The sequence below is a fragment of the Salminus brasiliensis genome, chromosome 15 (genome assembly GCF_030463535.1).
Source record: "Salminus brasiliensis chromosome 15, fSalBra1.hap2, whole genome shotgun sequence".
In the NCBI taxonomy this organism is placed as follows: domain Eukaryota; kingdom Metazoa; phylum Chordata; class Actinopteri; order Characiformes; family Bryconidae; genus Salminus; species Salminus brasiliensis.
In genome coordinates, this window is record NC_132892.1 from 29628539 (window position 1) to 29646774 (window position 18236).

The window sequence follows — 18236 nt, forward strand, 5'->3', positions numbered from 1 at the left end:
TCTACGGTGTGTTCCAGCTGCCGGATCGCGTCGCCTGCGCCTCAGGCAACAAGACCTCACTCAATCTCTGTGGACTGAGCTGCGATAGTGAGTACATTTAGAAACGGCTTGTTTATAGAGCTAATAGACTTTTTAGATTATGTAAACATTAAGAAAATAAAGTAAACAAATAAAACTTAAAATGAATCATCTTTGCCTTGTTTTAAATGCACTTAACAGAGTTGATTGATGACAACATCACTGATGACATCGCCTGTGTCGGGATCCTCATCAGCAAGTTGTGAGTGTTATTTAGTCAGTTAATTTCACAGAAATCTGACTAACCTAACCATTTGGGGTAGGCAATATGGTGATATTTTATTGTATTGTGATAAAATTTCTGATCGCGATACACAATATTGTAAATCGTCAATATTGTCAGTGCTTAAAAAACATGAGAGTGTCCGGAGACTGTAATTAGTCCTGTATAATTGGATGGAGTAGAAAAGAAATGAGTAAAAATTACTGTACCATTGTATTACAAAACATTGACATAAATTTTGTGTATCATGGAAATATCTTTAAATATCATGATATAATATTTCTACCATCTCTCCCAGCCCTACTAACCATGAAATGTCCATACAAAGAACATATGTATGGCTTATATGTATTAGTTTTTATAGTGAATGGTGCCGTAGGCACACCCATTTTTGGTTCCCTAAAAATCCATCTTTGAAAATGCGAGATATGACAGTATGCAATAGAAAGAGTAAAGGTTCTATACCGAGGAAGTTCTGGGAAGTTCTTCCTAGAACCTTTAAATTATCATTTGCACTCATGTTGTTCAATTGTTTTCTAAAACCTTAGTTTCCAACCCTCACAAATGGGCTAATCGAATGCTAACTTCACCTTTTTTTGCTCTAAATCTCAGCAGGTCGTTGGGCATTGTTCACGGAGAGCCTTACGAGCGCATCAAGAAATTGTGAGTACAGAAGACATACTGCAATAACATGCCATAAGCAGGAGGTCTGGCTGGTCATTTTAGGGCATCCTAGTCCACAAGTCCACAAACCAAAGCAGGGCCTTCTAAATCTACAGCATGTTCTCCAACCATCTACGGAGAGTCCACCATAAATGTTAGGACTGATTGTTGGTGTTTGGTCATCACTTCAGGTCATTATTGGTCAGGTTAAGAGAATGTACTCCACCCCATCGCTGACAGTAGGTGGAATAAAGAGCAGGATGTGCAAAAATGGTCACAATGACCTCTTGCTTGAAGGACGTATGAATTTCATGTTTGGTTCGTTCATCTTCATTCTCTCTGTGATCTCATCATTGATTCTCTCCATTGCAGATACGCCGAGATCTACGAGAAGCAATGTGCCAATGTGGCCATTTCCCAGTTTTTCTCTGGTTGTTAGTCATGACCACAACCTGGGAAAATTCAGTCAGTTCTTCTCAGCAGCAGCCTGATAAATTCATCCAGACAATCATAATCAAGCTTATCAGGTTCAGTTTGTCACTTTCCTACTTTGCCGACTGTAGGCCAAGTCTATGCTTTTCAGAACCTCTTGGAAGATTATAACCTGTTGGAAATTAGGACATATTGGGGAATGTTTTGCTGATTTATGGAGTAGCGACTATGAGGAAATGAAAACAGTAAAATGCTTTAGTTGGTTGAATATCTGATAGGTCACTAAGTTAATAAGTAAGTTAATGCTACTACGTTCACTGATGCTACAAAGGAAATATTAAAATATGTGCAGGCTAAAGATGATTGATGGTTTTATTTTCTCTATTTAATTTGTCTTTTTTATATAAAAAACATATATATATAATTTATTTTCCAATATATTCTCTTCATTAAAACTTTCATGTTGATATTTTCTTAAACTGTTCCCTTTTTACAGACTTATTTTTGGAATGCATGTAAAGTACACAACCACATTTCACCTCCCTGTGGAGGAATCCGTACATATGTGACTAAAATACCAGTTCAGGATTTCGTGTACTAAATAAAGTTTGAATGGATATAAAATAAGAGTTTTACCCCCAAGTAATTTAGAGCATTTCTATTGGTCCATTCGTCCAGAATGAAACTGTACAGAAGCAGCTACAGGGGTCAACCATGGAGAAAACTAAAACGTTTTTAAAAACTGGAGATACATGTTTTTCATTGGACAGCGATATGGCAGTGATATGAGCGAATTTCTGATGCAACCCAGACACAAAGAAATCAAAAGAATGTTACAAAGCATTGTATATATATATATATATATTTCATGATGTTTTAACCATTGCTGCTAATGGATATGTGCATTTAACTTTCATATATATATATATATATATATATATATATATATATATATATATATATATATATATATATATATATGAAAGCAGGATTTCATATATTTCATATATAAAGCAGGATTTCATATATATATATATATATATATATATATATATATATATAAATATATATATATATATATATATATATATATATATATATATATATATACTAATACTAAGCTGATGAATCTTAATCTCAAACTCTAGATTTGAGATTTGTTCAAATCCACGAGTAGTCCACATGATTTAACTGAACAAAGCACCAATTAATCAAAAACCTCAAATCCTTGTATCTCCAAAATTGGCAGTTTTACAGAATAAAGAAAATCCTTTAACTTTCAATGTACAAGATTTTATTCCAGGTCATTTTGAAGCATATATTTGGTATATATCATTATGTCACATGATAAAAATAGATGTATTTAATAAGTTTGCTTTTAATACAGTAGTTTAGCACAGTAGTTTTACACAGTCGTGGACAGGGTTCTGGGGACACTTTAAAATGGCTGAACTTTCAGTTTCAGCAGCAGGTTGAAAAAATGCAAACTGTACACAGGGGGCGGCAACAGATAAGACAACCAGCAAATCACATCCCTTAGAGCTACTCAGATGGACCAGAGGCAGTTCAGCTAATGAAGCTGACACAGACATGCCCCGTTACCTACACCCCTCACAATGATTCCTGTAATTATTGTTTAATAAAGGACAAGTGAAATCTACACCTGATGAGGTGTCCACACTGCACCACCACCCTATCACATCCCTTTAACTCAATCATATCTGGCATACTAGCTCAAAGCAGAAGCAACTTGATCTCCAGATGAAGTTCTGAGAGTTCCCTCTCTCATTAATGTGTGCTGAACGCACGGCCCCTGTACAATGATGTGTTTTAACTAAGCTGTAAGCGGGTTCTAAAGTGTGAAACCTCATTGGAATATGTTCTAAGCTTGCCTGAGCAAGTCTGAAGTTTTCTATACATTGATCTATCTTGATCGATCTAATTATGAAAGCTCATTTCCCCCACTTCAAATAATATCAGTGCCTTTTTTTCATTATTAATCAAATTGCTGTCATTATTTTTGAGACTTCTCAATATTTTGAGATGATTTCTCATTATTTTGAGATATTTCCTCAATATTTTCAGATGACTTTCTCAATATTTAAGAGACGTCTCAATATTTTGAGATTTGCATTCAAAATTGCTGTCATTATTTTTGAGACTTCTCAATATTTTGAGATGATTTCTCGTTATTTTGAGATACTTTCTCAATATTTTCAGATGACTCAATATTTAAGAGACTTCTCAAAATCTTTAGATATTTCCTCAATATTTTTGAAGAAACTAATTAATAATATTAACTAATTAATAATTAATTTTCCATTAATTTAGAGACTTTCTTAAAATGAGATGATTTATTGTTATGTTCAGATACTTTCTTAAGATTTTGAGATAATGTTTTAATTATTTCATATTATTTTGAGATCCTATCTAGTATTTTGAAAAATGTCTTCCTCATTTTTTTTAATAATTTTTCATTATTTTAAAATGTGTTATGTTTTTGGGATGAAAATAAGTCTAAGAATAATTTCAGTATTTTATTTTAAAAAGTGATTACCTAAAGTCATGATGAGCAAAATCTATAATAACAATTGAACATTCTGCTCAGTTTCCTGGTGAATAAGCAAATTTAAGCAAATGTGCAACAGTGGCCTTTGTTCTGAAAGGTCAGTTGTGTTATGAGAGCTTTTCCACCAAAGCTCAGGTGGATCTGCACTACCTATCAAAGGCTTTTACACAAAGCTATAGAGTCCACGCAGTTTGAGTGCACAATGCGAGTAAAACAGAGGAAGGCAACACACAACCAAATACTAAGAAATTCTGCAATTCATTTTTTTTTAAATCTATATTTTACAATGGTTCTGCTCACAAAATCATTTGTGATGAAAAATGCTCATTCCTGCAAAGAACGGCAGAAATTTGTTTATCATACACCTTAATGACCCATTAACCTACGTTCCTCACAGCGGTTCTTAGCTTGGACATATGGTTCTAGTAAAAGCTCTAATTGTTACAAATCCTTTACCTTATGTGGAGGCTCTTTACACTTTATAAAGGTTCCTCAAATGCACACACACATTTGTCTAGTTCCTGTCTAGTTTGTCTAGTCTTGCCAATAGATTAGGACTCTAGGAGAACCTACTGGCACCTAAAGCCAGGCATGGGCTAGAGGGGTAGAAAGTTCTCCAGCATTGAGCTGTAGAGCAGTGGAGCTAACTGTGTTCTCTGGAATGGTGGATGGTGCTCCATGCAGTAATTTCAGGATGAGTTGGAGAGTTGGGGATGCGGTGGGATGAGGCAGGTGATCATCATCCAACATCCTGACCTCACTAACACTCTTGTTGCTGAATGCAAACAAATCCTCACAGCAATGCTCCTCCAAAATCTAGTAGAAAGCCTTCTTCCCTGGACAGCAGAGACAGTCACTCCAACAAAAGCAGGATAAGCTCTTTTTAATAACCTTGATTTCAGGAGAAACAATGAATAAGCAGGTGTCCCAATACTTTTGTCATTTAAAATGCTTTTTAATGAACACTCTTTGAGTGGTTCTTTAAGGAATGTGTGGGTCAGACCTGTTGGTCCAGAAGAGAACACCTTCTGCAAGGAAACTGCTTGAACTGCTTTTGAACTCTCTGGAACCCGTAACAAAGAAGCAGGTCAGAGGTATCATCCTCTCAGCTTCACAGGTTGTAGAGCTGCTACAGGCTATGCAAATACTCAGTAACCTAGTTAATGGCAAAATACTGCCCCACCACCACCACACTGTTGTAATACTGTTCCTGCGGGTCCTCTGCTAGTGATTTCTCAGCCAGTGAAGCTCCCTGCATAACCCCTGAGCAACAAATGACCACAGCCCTATTTAGACCCTTTATATTGAACAGGGTAACAGACCTTTCAGAGTTTCAACTGATTTTTACAGCCATAGGTTTGTAAAGACTTTGGCTTTATGCAAGAACTAGCGTTTCTTGCTCTTGGGCTCCCCCTACAGTCAGAAAGGAAAATTTACACTTTGAGCCACAGGTCACACTTCTCACGTGCATGTCACAACCATACAGATACTATTCACCCTGTTCATATTATTTTGAGATGCTTTCTCAATATTTTGTTATATATATTTTATTATTTCATAATATATTGAGCCGATTTGGGTTACACTTTACTACATTCCAATAATTTATATATATTTACATTTCAAGTTTTAAAAAAAAATAAAATTCTCTCTGTTTTAAATGTATTTTATTTATTTGATAGTGTTTATTTATAGAGTGTTTATTTTAGTGTGTTTATTCTTACACAAACGGTAGCTATAACAACTGTAAATTCCCTCCTGAGATCAATAAAGTATTCCTGATTCTGATTCTGATTTTGAATACAGCCAGTGCAGCATTAGCATAAATTTGACGTTGACATTTTAAGGTAAAAAATTCTCCAGAACGCTCCTCTAAAAAGCAACATTCGTCACTTTGCTTTCTACCTATGTCCAGTCTGGGAGCAGCACAGCAGACCCTGAAGTTCTCCAGAAATGTTAGCGAGCCTGGTTAGAGCTTTGTCTGAATTCTGAAGTCAAAATAAACACTGAAACATTCTGTCCATGAACAGATTTATTATTATTATTATTATTATTATTATTATTATTATTATTATTATTAACAGAGGCTACATGTAGAAAGTCAGTTTTAGTCAGTCAGTCTGTGTCCCAGTCGTCATTTGTCAGTCACTGTTCCACCAGTAGCAAAATATGCTAATGATATTGAAATAATTCTCCATTAGCAAACCAAGAACTTCATGTGTCCTCTGTTTCCTGCCCCCTTGAACCTGGATGGCAGTTGACTTCGTAATGGACATTGTAATGCGGCCCATTACCTCAGATGAGCTCGCCACCCTTACGTTAAACCAATCAGAAGAACCTGCATGGCCTTTTTCCTTCATACTAAATGTAGTCATTGCAGATGAATAGATTCCTTTGACTGCTCTTTGTCCGTCTCTACGTCTGTAGCCGTTACTATTCGCACCGCAGTTCAGTCACGTACCTGCTTTGTTCCTTGTCCCCGAGTCTTTACTGTCGGATTAAATTTCAGACACCAGATATAATCTTGGTGTCACATAACCTATTGTGCATTTCCAGCACTCTGCGTCTCTGTGCTGTTTCTGCTTGTTTCCAAAGTCTCATGTTCATGTAGTTTTCAGACACATTCACTACTATTAATAGAGCACCATTGTTTTCCTTTGCTGTGAAACCAATCCAGCTCTAGTCCACCCTGAAACCCATTAAGTGACCTTTTTTGGATTTTACACATCACAGGCCTGCATCTCAGTGACTCAGCAAAAAATGGATGATTCTCTGGAGAGCGTGAAGACTTATAAATAACAGGCAATGGCCCAGCTACCAGTTCATTGAGGAGACGCAAACACAGCAACATGCAGGTCCGAGCTGGAGCGGAGATGTTGGCCGTGTTGGTGGTGGTCTTACTGGCTGCTAGTGGAACTCAGGGGCTGAAGAAGTGTGAGCTGAGGCAGGAAATGCAGGCAAACCTGCCCACAAAGGTTCTGGACTATATCAAAAATGAGATGGCCAAGAGTAAGTTAAACACACACTTCTGCTTCTGGTGTTTTAATAATCCTATGCATCTTATCTGACAACTCTAATTATTCGCAGAGTATAATAAATGTAGTGGTAGATGTTCTACATTTCTGTATTATTCAGTGGTTGAGAGGTAACAAGTCACTCAGAGTGGAGTTTGGTGTAAAATGGTTGATCGTAGAGAAACGTACCCACTCAGACTCTTTACAGAGGTAGTGAACAGAACCATGACCAGGGGTGCCTTATGGGGGGAAAGTTAGGACTATTCTAAGGGCCTGTGACTGTCAGGGGCCCTTTTGGGGCCCTTTGCCCCTTTTATTTTGAACCAAATTGTTAGAGACACTTTTGTAGTGCCTTCCTAGTGTATAGTCTAGTGCTTTCCTAGGGTATTACCTAGTGCCTTCCTAGTGTATAGTCTAGTGCTTTCCTAGGGTATTAGCTAGTGCCTTCCTAGTGTACAACCTAGTGCCTTCCTAGTTTATAACTCAATGCCTTCCTATTGTATTACCTTGTGTATAACCTTGTGCTGCCTTAGTGTATAACCTAGTGCTTTCCTAATGTATTACCTGGTGCTGTCCAAGTGCATAACTCCGTGCCTCTCTGGTGTATCACCTAGTGCTTTCCTAGTGTATAGTCTAGTGCTTTGCTAGTGTATAACCTAATGCTTTCCGATTGTATTACCTAGTGTATAACCTAGTGCTTTCCTAATGTATACCTTTGAGGTTTTCTACTGTATAACTTTGGGCTTTTCTAGTGTATAACTTGGTGTATAGTGTGTTCCTAGTGCTTTCCTATTGTATCTCCTTGTGTAAAACCTAGGGCCTTCCTAGTGTATAGTCTAGTGCCTTCCTAGTGCATAGTCTAATGCTTTCCTAGGGTATTACCTAGTGCCTTCCTAGTGTACAACCTAGTGCCTTCCTAGAGTACAACCTAGTGCCTTCCTAGTGCATAGTCTAGTGCTTTCCTAGGGTATTACCTAGTGTCTTCCTAGTGTACAACCTAGTGCCTTCCTAGTTTATAACTCAATGCTTTCCTATTGTATTACCTTGTGTATAACCTTGTGCTGCCTTATTGTATAACCTAGTGCTTTCCTAATGTATTACCTAGTGCTGTCCAAGTGCATAACTCCATGCCTCTCTGGTGTATAACCTAGTGCTTTCCTAGTGTATAGTCTAGTGCTTTGCTAGTGTATAACCTAGTGCCTTCCTGGTGTATAACCTAGTGCTTTCCTAGTGTATACCTTTGAGGTTTTCTACTGTATAACTTTGGACTTTTCTAGTGTATAACTTGGTGTTTAGTGTGTTCCTAGTGCTTTCCTATTGTATCTCCTTGTGTAAAACCTAGGGCCTTCCTAGTGTATGGTCTAGTGCTTTTCTAGTGTATAACTTAGCGCTTTCCTAATGTATGCCCTAGTGCTTTTACTAGTGTATAACCTATTGCTTTCCTAGTGTATAACCTATTGCTACTGTGTTCCTAGTCTTTAACATGATTCCTACTTTATCTAAATACTGTATTTGACACTAGCACATTAATTGATAATTATGCATATAACAAAATGACAAGCCTGTTCCATATATTTTATTTATATGCAAATGCCAGTCCAGCCAATGCAGTGTTTATGATACTATCATGGTTAACACTGCTGTCCTTTTCCCTTGCTTGTCTTATCCTCCAGTTGTGTGCCATGTGGAGCTGATGACTGGCTTCAATACCAGCGTAGTCACCAATATCACTCTGCAGGAGAAGTACCAAAGTTCTCGTCATGCTAGATCTGCACCTGGGTCAAGCAGCGAGGAATCCAGTGAGCAAGTCATCAGGAAGCTTAAACCTAGTTCCACTTCGTCAACGGTTAGACCAACTACTGTCCCACAGGGTAACACGTCTTCACCTGGAAGCAGCAGTGGTCCTCGACGTATCCGGCCTGCATATGGCTCAAACAGCGAGGAATCCCATGAGAATGAGGACAAACCTCAGCCAACCTTCAACAGTAGTGCAGTCCACCCAACCTATCCCCCCAGAGGAAATGCTTCTGTTTTCTCTGGTGGCCGAGGCCCCCGTCGTACTAGGGCTGCCAGGAGGGTTTCATCTGCAAGCAGTAAAGACTCCAGTGAAGTTCATACAAGCATTAGTGGTTTCAACATGACAGCTGGACCACACCGTAACTGCTCTAACTCTACCTCTACCGCTCCCAAACATCATGGTCGCGGTGGCCGTAATGGTAGGTCTGTACACCGGTCAAGCATGGAATCTGGTGAAGCTGATTTTAGGGTCAACTCTACCACCATTACCCCTTCTACTGGTCATCAGGTTAATGACTCTTCTTCTAGAAGAGGTCATGCCAGTCGTCATGCCAGGTCTACATATAAGTTCAGCATTGCGGCACATTGGTCAGCTGGGAAGGATTCCAAGGAGGAACCCACTCAGGAACCCACTGAAGAACCTGATAAGGAATCCAGTGAAGAATCCAACAATGAATCCCATGAGGAATCCAGTGAAGAATCCCATGAGGAATCCAGTAAGGAATCCAGTGAAGAATCCCATGAGGAATCCAGTAAGGAATCCAGTGAAGAATCCCATGAGGAACCCAGTGAGGAATCCAATTACGAATCCAGCGAGGAATCCAGTACCTCTGATACAACTTTCATCCCACCCACTGTTCCCCAGTGGACCAAATCTCCTCATCCCAGGGGTCGTCGCCTACGTGTCGGTAGGTCTACCCACGAGTCAGATTCAAGCCCTGAAGCCGAAGATGACGTGTGGACGCTATACGGTCTGTTCCAGCTGCCGGGCCATATCGCCTGCTCCTCAGGATCCGAACCCTCTTTCAACCTCTGCAATATGAGCTGCGACAGTAAGTACACTACATCTGCACAGTTCTGGCATAGTCATCACTGCGTTACTCTGTGTCACCTTCCATCAGTTTCACAAATGAATTCATTACAAAAATCAGTTTTCACATTTTCAGGTTTTTCCACCTCACCTATAAGTAAATAAGCTTTGCTCTTCCCTCAGTCTGACCTAAATCTCTCTTTTTAAAGATCTGTTAAATGCGGACATCACCGATGACATAACCTGTGTTGGGACCATCATTAGCAAAATGTGAGTCACAATTAGTAGTAGTCATTATAACAGGTGTTCATTATAGGCATGCTTTTTTAGTTTTTGATTTTATGTGTTTTAGACTTCTGAGATTTAGATATTTAAATATTTAATATCTAAGGACAAAAAAAAGAGTTTTTTCATTGTTTTTTTATAATTATTATTTATTTGTATTTATTTTGTATTTATTTTTTTACTTTTTATTTTAGTAAATGACTCCAGAACTTTCAAACACTTGATACGTCTATGTTTTGTGTTGCACACAACAGGATGCCAGTGGGAAAACGCCCCGTTCACACTGAACGTGCCATCCAGAAACTGTAAGTAGAAAATACACTGATCAAGCAACAAAACAGGAAACAAGCAGCTGATTAGGAAGATAAGCATTGTTTTGTTAGTTTGCTGTACAGCATCAAAATATGTCTTCCACAGTTTATGTGATACAATAAATTAAAGTCACAATAAAGAGCGTAATTACACATGTGCTTTTAAAAGGAATGTGACAGTTTGATGTTTGGCTTCTTTAAATAACCATTTTATACTTGTATTTTTTATGTAAATGAGATGTAAGAGTATATAAAAATATGTAAAACTTCTTAGAAGAACCTTAAATTGATAATTGACCCTTTACATTATGTGAAGGTTCCTCAAACCTTTAAAACATTCGCATTCACAATCCTCTTTTCTACACATGGTTCCTTAGGGAACTAAAGATGGTTCTCTATGGCATTGTTTGATGAGCTCTTTATGGCACTTGTATGTCAGAGTGTATGTCAGACTTTTAAAGGTACACTCTATGATTGTACCACCCCTGCAACGCTGATGATGGGAGTGGAGATAGGAGACCGTAGTAAACCTTTCCTTTGTTAAATAGTTTCTACAGATACACCATAATATGAGGGCTGAGCTACAGATAAATGTAAAAAAAAAAGTATCTGAAAATACCTGAATAAATCTTTAGCACAACCTATGTGATTGTTTTTGTGCAGATTGGAGGTTCTCCACAAGAAGGAGTGTGACAACGTGGTGGACTCCCAGTATTTCTCTGACTGTTGATTCTCTAGCTGATTCAACTCAACTCAAGATCTTTGTTACTTGTAGAACTGAAATGTTTCATAGCTCATAGTTACTGCCAGACAGAATTACTGAAATGAAACAAACACTGGAATTAAAGAATTAAATGTAAACTTGTTTAACAGCATGTGTTTCGTGGTCACTGTCTTCTTCTGACATTCTGATATTCAGTCACTCAAAACTAGAGGGGACGGCTTATTGTTTCTCAATGATGATCAATAATGTCAAATGTTGTTTGTTTACATGTGTATGTATTTCTTAACAAAAACAAAGAAACCTGGATATGATTGTGTTTTTAACCCTTTAGTTAAACATGTGACAAATGCAATTAAATCAAGTTAATATTGGAATATAAAAGATCTGTCTATTTATAATATTTAGATTAATTGCTCATTTTACACCAATTTATAGAATTTCTAAAGTGGCTTTGTGGCCCCATTCTGGACAATAACTGACTGTTTAATTAAGTGTGTCTGCTTCATAAATGAAGTTAATAGACTTTAGATGGAAAAAGCAAACAGAAAGAACAAAAAAAGGAAAGACAAAAAAACAAAAAGGCAGAAATGAAAAGAACAGAAAAAAGAAAGAAGACAAAAGAAAAAAGAATGAAACAAAACAGACAAAGTAAGAAAATGGGAGAAAAAATTAATAATTAAAGAAAGAAAATAAGAAAAAGTAAAAGAAAAAGTAAACACTAGTAAGAAAAATGTAAAGAAAAATGAAAGACGAACTAAAAGAAAGAGAATCAAAACTAATACACCAATAAAGAAAATGCAAGCAAGAAAAAAATTACAAAAAATATGCCAAGAAGAGAAGTAAAAAAAAAAGATGGAATGTGCATAAAAAGAAAAAGAACAATTGAAAATGTCTAAAGACAAAAATATGGAATGAAAGAATTATGGGACATAATAAAAAGATGAAAATGCATGAAAAAGAAAGACGTAGAAAATGTAGTAAATGGTAAAAGTAGAAAAAAGAAAGTAAAATCCAACTTAAAGGATGAAAAAAAATTATTGTATTTGTGTCATTTTTCATCAAACTGCCTTTATGTTATTAAAGTATTGATTCCAAATTAAAGAATAATATTTATTTCATTTCTATATTTAGTAAAAGCAGGAATCTTACAAAAACAACAAGCGCTTAGGACAAACACAACTAACCTAGATATGTTTAAGAGGACAGTGAGGAACAGCCAGCTCAATTATTGTTCTTCATTCCTGATGTTTTACACGTTATTAAATAAAGTAACAGCATAGAGCTTTATATTTATAGTCAGTATTTTTATGTGATATTTGAATGGCACACATGGGTGATGTGTTCATAGGGCCAACTGTAAAACTCACCTCCTGCGATTGGCTACAATGACAGCGAGTGACGCCATCCAGTCAGGACTTCACAGTGTCTTTACACAGAAATCAGTGTAGAGTGGAATCTTTATTTAAACCCTTTTGAATACGTATTCAATCATATCTCACAGAAGAGTTCCAGTAATAACACCAAATCAAACGTAAAGCAGTGTTAGCATTTATTCTGCAGCGGGAGCATCACTAGAGCTTAGCTCTGCTGGTTCCCACTGTGTCACATCATCTCCAATTACAGCATTACTGCAACACCAGCACCGAAAACGCTTTATGCCACGTCAGCAGGTTTTTGGAAAGACGTCAAGGCAGGGGGGTGGAAAACCCAGGGCTCAGTCCTCACAGTAACCCATGAACATGCTAAGTGTGTCAGAGTGTGTGGATTTAGTTTAGCTAATGCGTTTAAACTAGAATGAAAGAAGTAGAGGAGTATCAGGGTGATGTGATAATCGTAGAGTGAGTGTCGATGTGCTGTATTAGTCACACCCAGCCAAGTACTCCGAGGCCTCCACAGACAGTGTCAGAAATAAGTGCTTAATATTCATCATAGTGTATTGAGGACAATTCCCAGCAGACCAATATAATGTGATGGTGAGTAGAATTATTCAAATTAAAATTGTTATTATTAAAAATATCTGGTACTTAGAGATGTTGAGACTGTTGTAGCATGTATCTGTCTTGCCCTTCCTGGTCTGTGTCTGTGTGTTGTTTTGGTCTCTCCACATGTTCTTTAGCACATGGCTCTGTATTGTGTCTTTAGCCCCGCCTTGTCATTAGTGTTTCCATCTGTGTCTCCTTTGTAACCCTGTCCTCTCGTTATCCTCCATAGGTGTTCCTGTTTGTGTCTTGTGTTCTTATACCCCTGTGTTTGCTCTGTTCCTTTGTCTAGCTGCCCCCCCCCTGTTCTGGCCCCCGTGTTTTGGCCCCCATGTTTTGGCCTTGGTAACTTGTCCTTGCATCCTGTCTCAACCCCACAATTGTTACAGTTGTGTGGATATGATCAGATTACTCGTCTTAATTCTAGTCATTGTTGACTTCTGAAGAATTGATTTTTTTTTCTGAAAAGTTTGGGTCCATTGTTATTTTGGAAATAAGCAAAATATTCTTTTACATTTACATCTAAGGCATTTATCAGACACTCTTATCGAGAGCGACTTAGAAAAGTGCTTTCAATGTTTAGCTTGTTTGTATCGGAATCCAGAAGGTACCTCTAAGTTTAAGTTCTACTAAATACAAAAGTCAGTATGGAGACTACAAAGCAACACTAACTTTATTGTCAGACTTGTACAATGAAGCTCTGTTCTCTGATCTCTCAGCTTAAAAAAAAGCCAGGGTTATCACACACTAAGGTGTATTAGTCACTAACTATGGAGACTTCAGTACAAACAGTCAGGGCCATTCTCGGGTAATAGGGGTCGATAGGCTTTTTAAGGGACCATCAGAGGCAGCTTCGTAGACCTGGGTATTGAACCCACAACCATGTAATCAATAACCTAGTGCTGAACATATTGAGCCACCATTACAACAAGGACATTTTATACAGAACTGAAAGCACTTAAAGTGAACACCAGTCTGATAATGAGAAATAATTGATATTTGGAGATAATTTGACTTGCTGAGAAGATTTTTTTATAGATTTACCCATGTGTTGGAGGAGGGGGCATGTGTCAGTCCTCACCCTTTCAGTGTCAGGAGCATTGCATGTGGGTGGGGAGAGTACTAACGAGTGGCTTGGGCAATTGGCTACCCTTTCTTTCTTTCTTTCTTTCTTTCTTTCTTTATTTATTTATTTATTTAGTCAGCCATCCAGTCAAGTATTATAAACTACACCTACTGTTACTAATACTACTGTGTGTGTGTGTGTGTGTGTGTGTGTGTGTGTGTGTGTGTAACATACTCTTGTTGTTGCAAGGCCATTAGGCAAGCAATGTCATCAGTGATGTTGTCGTCAGTCAGATCTTTTAAAGGAAATATGAATAAATGAAAGTTTAACACACTGGTTCATAGAGCACAAAAATAATAAATAACACCAAACTACACAGTTATAAGTGTTGGCACAGGAAATGTAGCAATATGCAAGATGATACGGAGCTATGCTCACTTTGGCAATCCAGATTGCAGAAATTCATGCTGTATGTACTTAGGGACTGGCAAGCCATGTCGCCACTCAGCTGGAATATTCCATACAGGATCCTAGAGGTGGAGTCTTGTTCGTACTGGGGATAAAAAGGCCCATTGTTGGGATACTCTGGTCCGTTTTCGTGATTGAATGGAACATCTGAGGGATTCGGTGTTTTTTTGTAGCCAAACAGGAACTCTTCTGTGTCATAATGTACCTCCTCATTTGGGGGGATGTGAGGTGGGAAGAGTGCACTCCAATCCCACCCACCTGGGAAAAACGGTCGCTCATTGTCATTGTCTGTGTTGTCCTGTTGTGGGATGGTGGTGATGGTGGGCTCTAGTGGTTCACCAGAACCACTCTCGTCTTTAGGGGGGATCTTTGAACCTTCTTCAGAACCATTTCCAGACATCTCATCACCTGAGCCCTCTCCTCCAGACTGATTGTTGTCCTGTATGGAAGCATCATCAAGTTGGTCAATGGGTCTTACAAGAATCAAATCATCAGTCTCAACCTCTGGAGAAAATGGTGGGGTTTCAGGCTCCACTATCTCTGTTGGTAATCCTTCCACTAGAAACCAAGGGTCTGCAATCACCTCGGTTGGTGGCATTTCATCAGGAACGAAGCCATCATCAACCGGCACTTCTGAGGGACCCGCAGGATTTTCAGTCGTCACCCTTCCTCCTGGTGACCCATCCTCTGGCACATAATCTCCATTCACCTCTTGGTATTGGATAAGACCTCCATGGTTGGTTTGCTGAATGACGGTTACAAGACTGGTATTGAAAAAGGAGATGTGCTCCACTGTGCAGATCACTGTAGCAAAGAAGAACACAATGAGAGATAGTGACTAGTGACTAGATAGTGATTAGCTATCCAAATGTTTGTGGACACCCCTTCTAATGAATGCAGTCAGCTACTTTAAGTTGTACCCATTGCTGACACAGATGTGCAAATGCATACACGGGTTGACTAGCCCCTGTAGAGAAGTACTGTCAACAGAATAGGACTTTATGCAGCAGATAAACATGAACCTGTTGGCACCATGCTGCCTAATGCTAGGATGTGGACTAGAGGGGTATAAAGCCCCCCAGCAATGAGCTGTGGAGCAGTGGAATTCCAGTGTTCTCTGGAATTATGGTTTGTGCTCCATAAAACACTTTTGGCATGAGTTGGGGTGGTGATTATCCAACATCCTAACCTAACTAGTGTGCTTGTTGCTGAATGCAATCAAATCTGCACAGCAATGCTTTAAAATAATTTTTAAAAAAAAACCTTCTCTGGACAGTAGAGACCGTTACTCCAACAAAAGCAGCATAGACTCTTTTTAATGCCCTGGATTTCAGAAGATAATATGAATGAGCAGCTGTCCCAATACTTTTGTCACTATAATGTACATTGAGCAGCTCAAGCTTTAGTGTGTTTTGGCCTCTTGGAACCTTCATAGCCCACACTAAAGGTCACAGTGCTGTTCGTACATTCTCAATATGTGAACTAGTAGACCAAGCGTTCCCAAAAAAATGGAAAGGGAAGCCAAAGATGCCTATTAAGACTGTCAAGAAACAGAAAAGAGAGGGATCAGTTATAATTACTGTGGAAAATTGTGATGTAAATTTGTGTTTCTTTCTACTGTATTAAAGTTTACCTGCATCTGTTTGAAGATAGCTGAACTTACCTTTAGCGATGATGTCACTCTGATGCTCTATGAGGGCTTTCTGCAGTTGAAATTTCAGCTCACACTTATTTAGCACAAGTCCCTCACTCCAGCCGCAGACCAGCATTACCACCACCAGCCCTGCCAACATCTCCCACGATTGAACTGGTTTTCCCATGGCTCTCCTCTTTCTGTATTCCTCTCTGTGGACCAAAAGTATCCAGACCAAGATCTAGAGGGGGTTAATTGCCATCCAAAAAGTGTACAATGGAGGCAGCAAGGCAGCAAATGTTCCTCCAGGACTGACCCTTAGCATTAAATACTAAGACGACGAACCACTTTAGGTTCCACACAGAACCAAGTTTGTATAAGATGGGATGTGGGTGTGAAGAACCTTTTCATTTTTAGTATTATTTTTGAACCCCTTACTTTTTAAACACTGGATGTAGGCCCAGGCTTCATTACTATTATAAATTACGTCACTTTAAGAGACCCTCACATAGAACCCTGTGGCATTCCACAAGTCTGCTAAACTAAATGGCTATACAGTAGTTCAAAAACTGCATCATACGTTGTGTTAAGAGTGTGAGGGGTTAAAAAGTACCACAAATGTATATTTGTAGCTTTCAGTTCTGTAAACTACCATAACTATATAACAGATATGTGAGTGTAAAGAATCTATTAAAGGTTTTAAAGAATCTTCACGTGACATGAAGATTCTTCACCACTGTAAGAGTGTACAATACAGTGCAAACATTAAAATGTCTTGATAAATACATTACTATTAATATTAATAATGTGCTTTAGCTTTTTATGTGTTTATGCAAAAGGCAAGCATGTACAAGTTTGATGCTTTTACCGCAGCGAGAATAATTAGGCAGGGTGAGGCTGAAAGCTGCAGAAGAAAGAGCCACAGTCGTTCCAATGAAAGAAGGTGGGAGAGGCCTAGACAAACACCAGTGACACTGGAGCAATGACTGCTGATTGTGACTGATTGGCAAAGACTATGAGTAATCTATCTATGTTAGTTCCAGCATACCTGTGCCTAAAGATAGTAAATGGGTGTGGATATAGGGCCTGTTATCTGCAGAAGCTGTTGGATTGGATATGGAAGGGAAAGGAAGAATATATCCAATCTGATTTTGTATCAAATATAACCGAAATCCAATCTAACCTAAATCAGCCACACACTTACACTGTGCTGTGCTGTTAGCTGTGAGCGATTTCTTCCTTAGGGGTTGGGGTTGGAGTGTTTGAGTAGTTGAGCTGAGCATATTGGCCCACTTTTAGATATTCATATTAAGTGAAGAGTTTCTGTTATAAATAGTTTCCAAAAACAGATCTGGCCAATTAAAGCTGTTTAGGCAAACAGACTGAGCCTCCTTCTTCCACATCTAACTAGTCCAGAAGTCTTTTACCTGTGATGGGTGCATAGGCCATAGAAGAACCACTTTTTATTGGAAAATAACCGCAGTGGTTGCACTCTTAGAAATAAACACACAATAAAGGTACTTTGAAGACCCACCCAACCCTGGTCCTGAAGCCCCACTGTCCCACTGGCCCCACTGTAATTTTCAGACCGAATTACCTTCCATTATATGGCTCTTTGAGGAACCATTGAAGAAGGGCATTTGGCTTCCAAGAGAACCTTCAAAAGGATGGTAAATGTAAATGAGATTTGAAGAAGCTCAACAAACATGGATCTGGTGAGGCACTCCTCAAACATGATCAATAAGCTGCTCCATCAGCATGTAGACCTAATTGGTTGTCTTAATAAGAGGTTTTCCCAGAAGCAAACACCCCAAAAACCTATTTTTTGAGAGTATATCTCAGTCTTTAAGTAAACCTGCAGCACCTTCCATATATACACTCTTAGAAAGTAAAGGTTCTGCATATGGTTCTTTGGGTGATGACATAGAAGTTGATCTCTAAAGAACCATATTTTGAGATGTTTG

At 38.5% G+C, this 18236-nt stretch overlaps 1 long non-coding RNA gene across 1 annotated transcript; it reads left to right on the top strand.

Annotated features, from left to right (window-relative positions):
- The first annotated feature begins 260 nt into the window (after positions 1–260).
- Positions 261–1366, top strand: LOC140535489 (uncharacterized). Its single transcript, XR_011977546.1, has 3 exons — positions 261–280; positions 914–964; positions 1337–1366. It is a non-coding gene; the product is annotated as an uncharacterized lncRNA (long non-coding RNA).
- The last annotated feature ends 16870 nt before the right edge of the window (positions 1367–18236 follow it).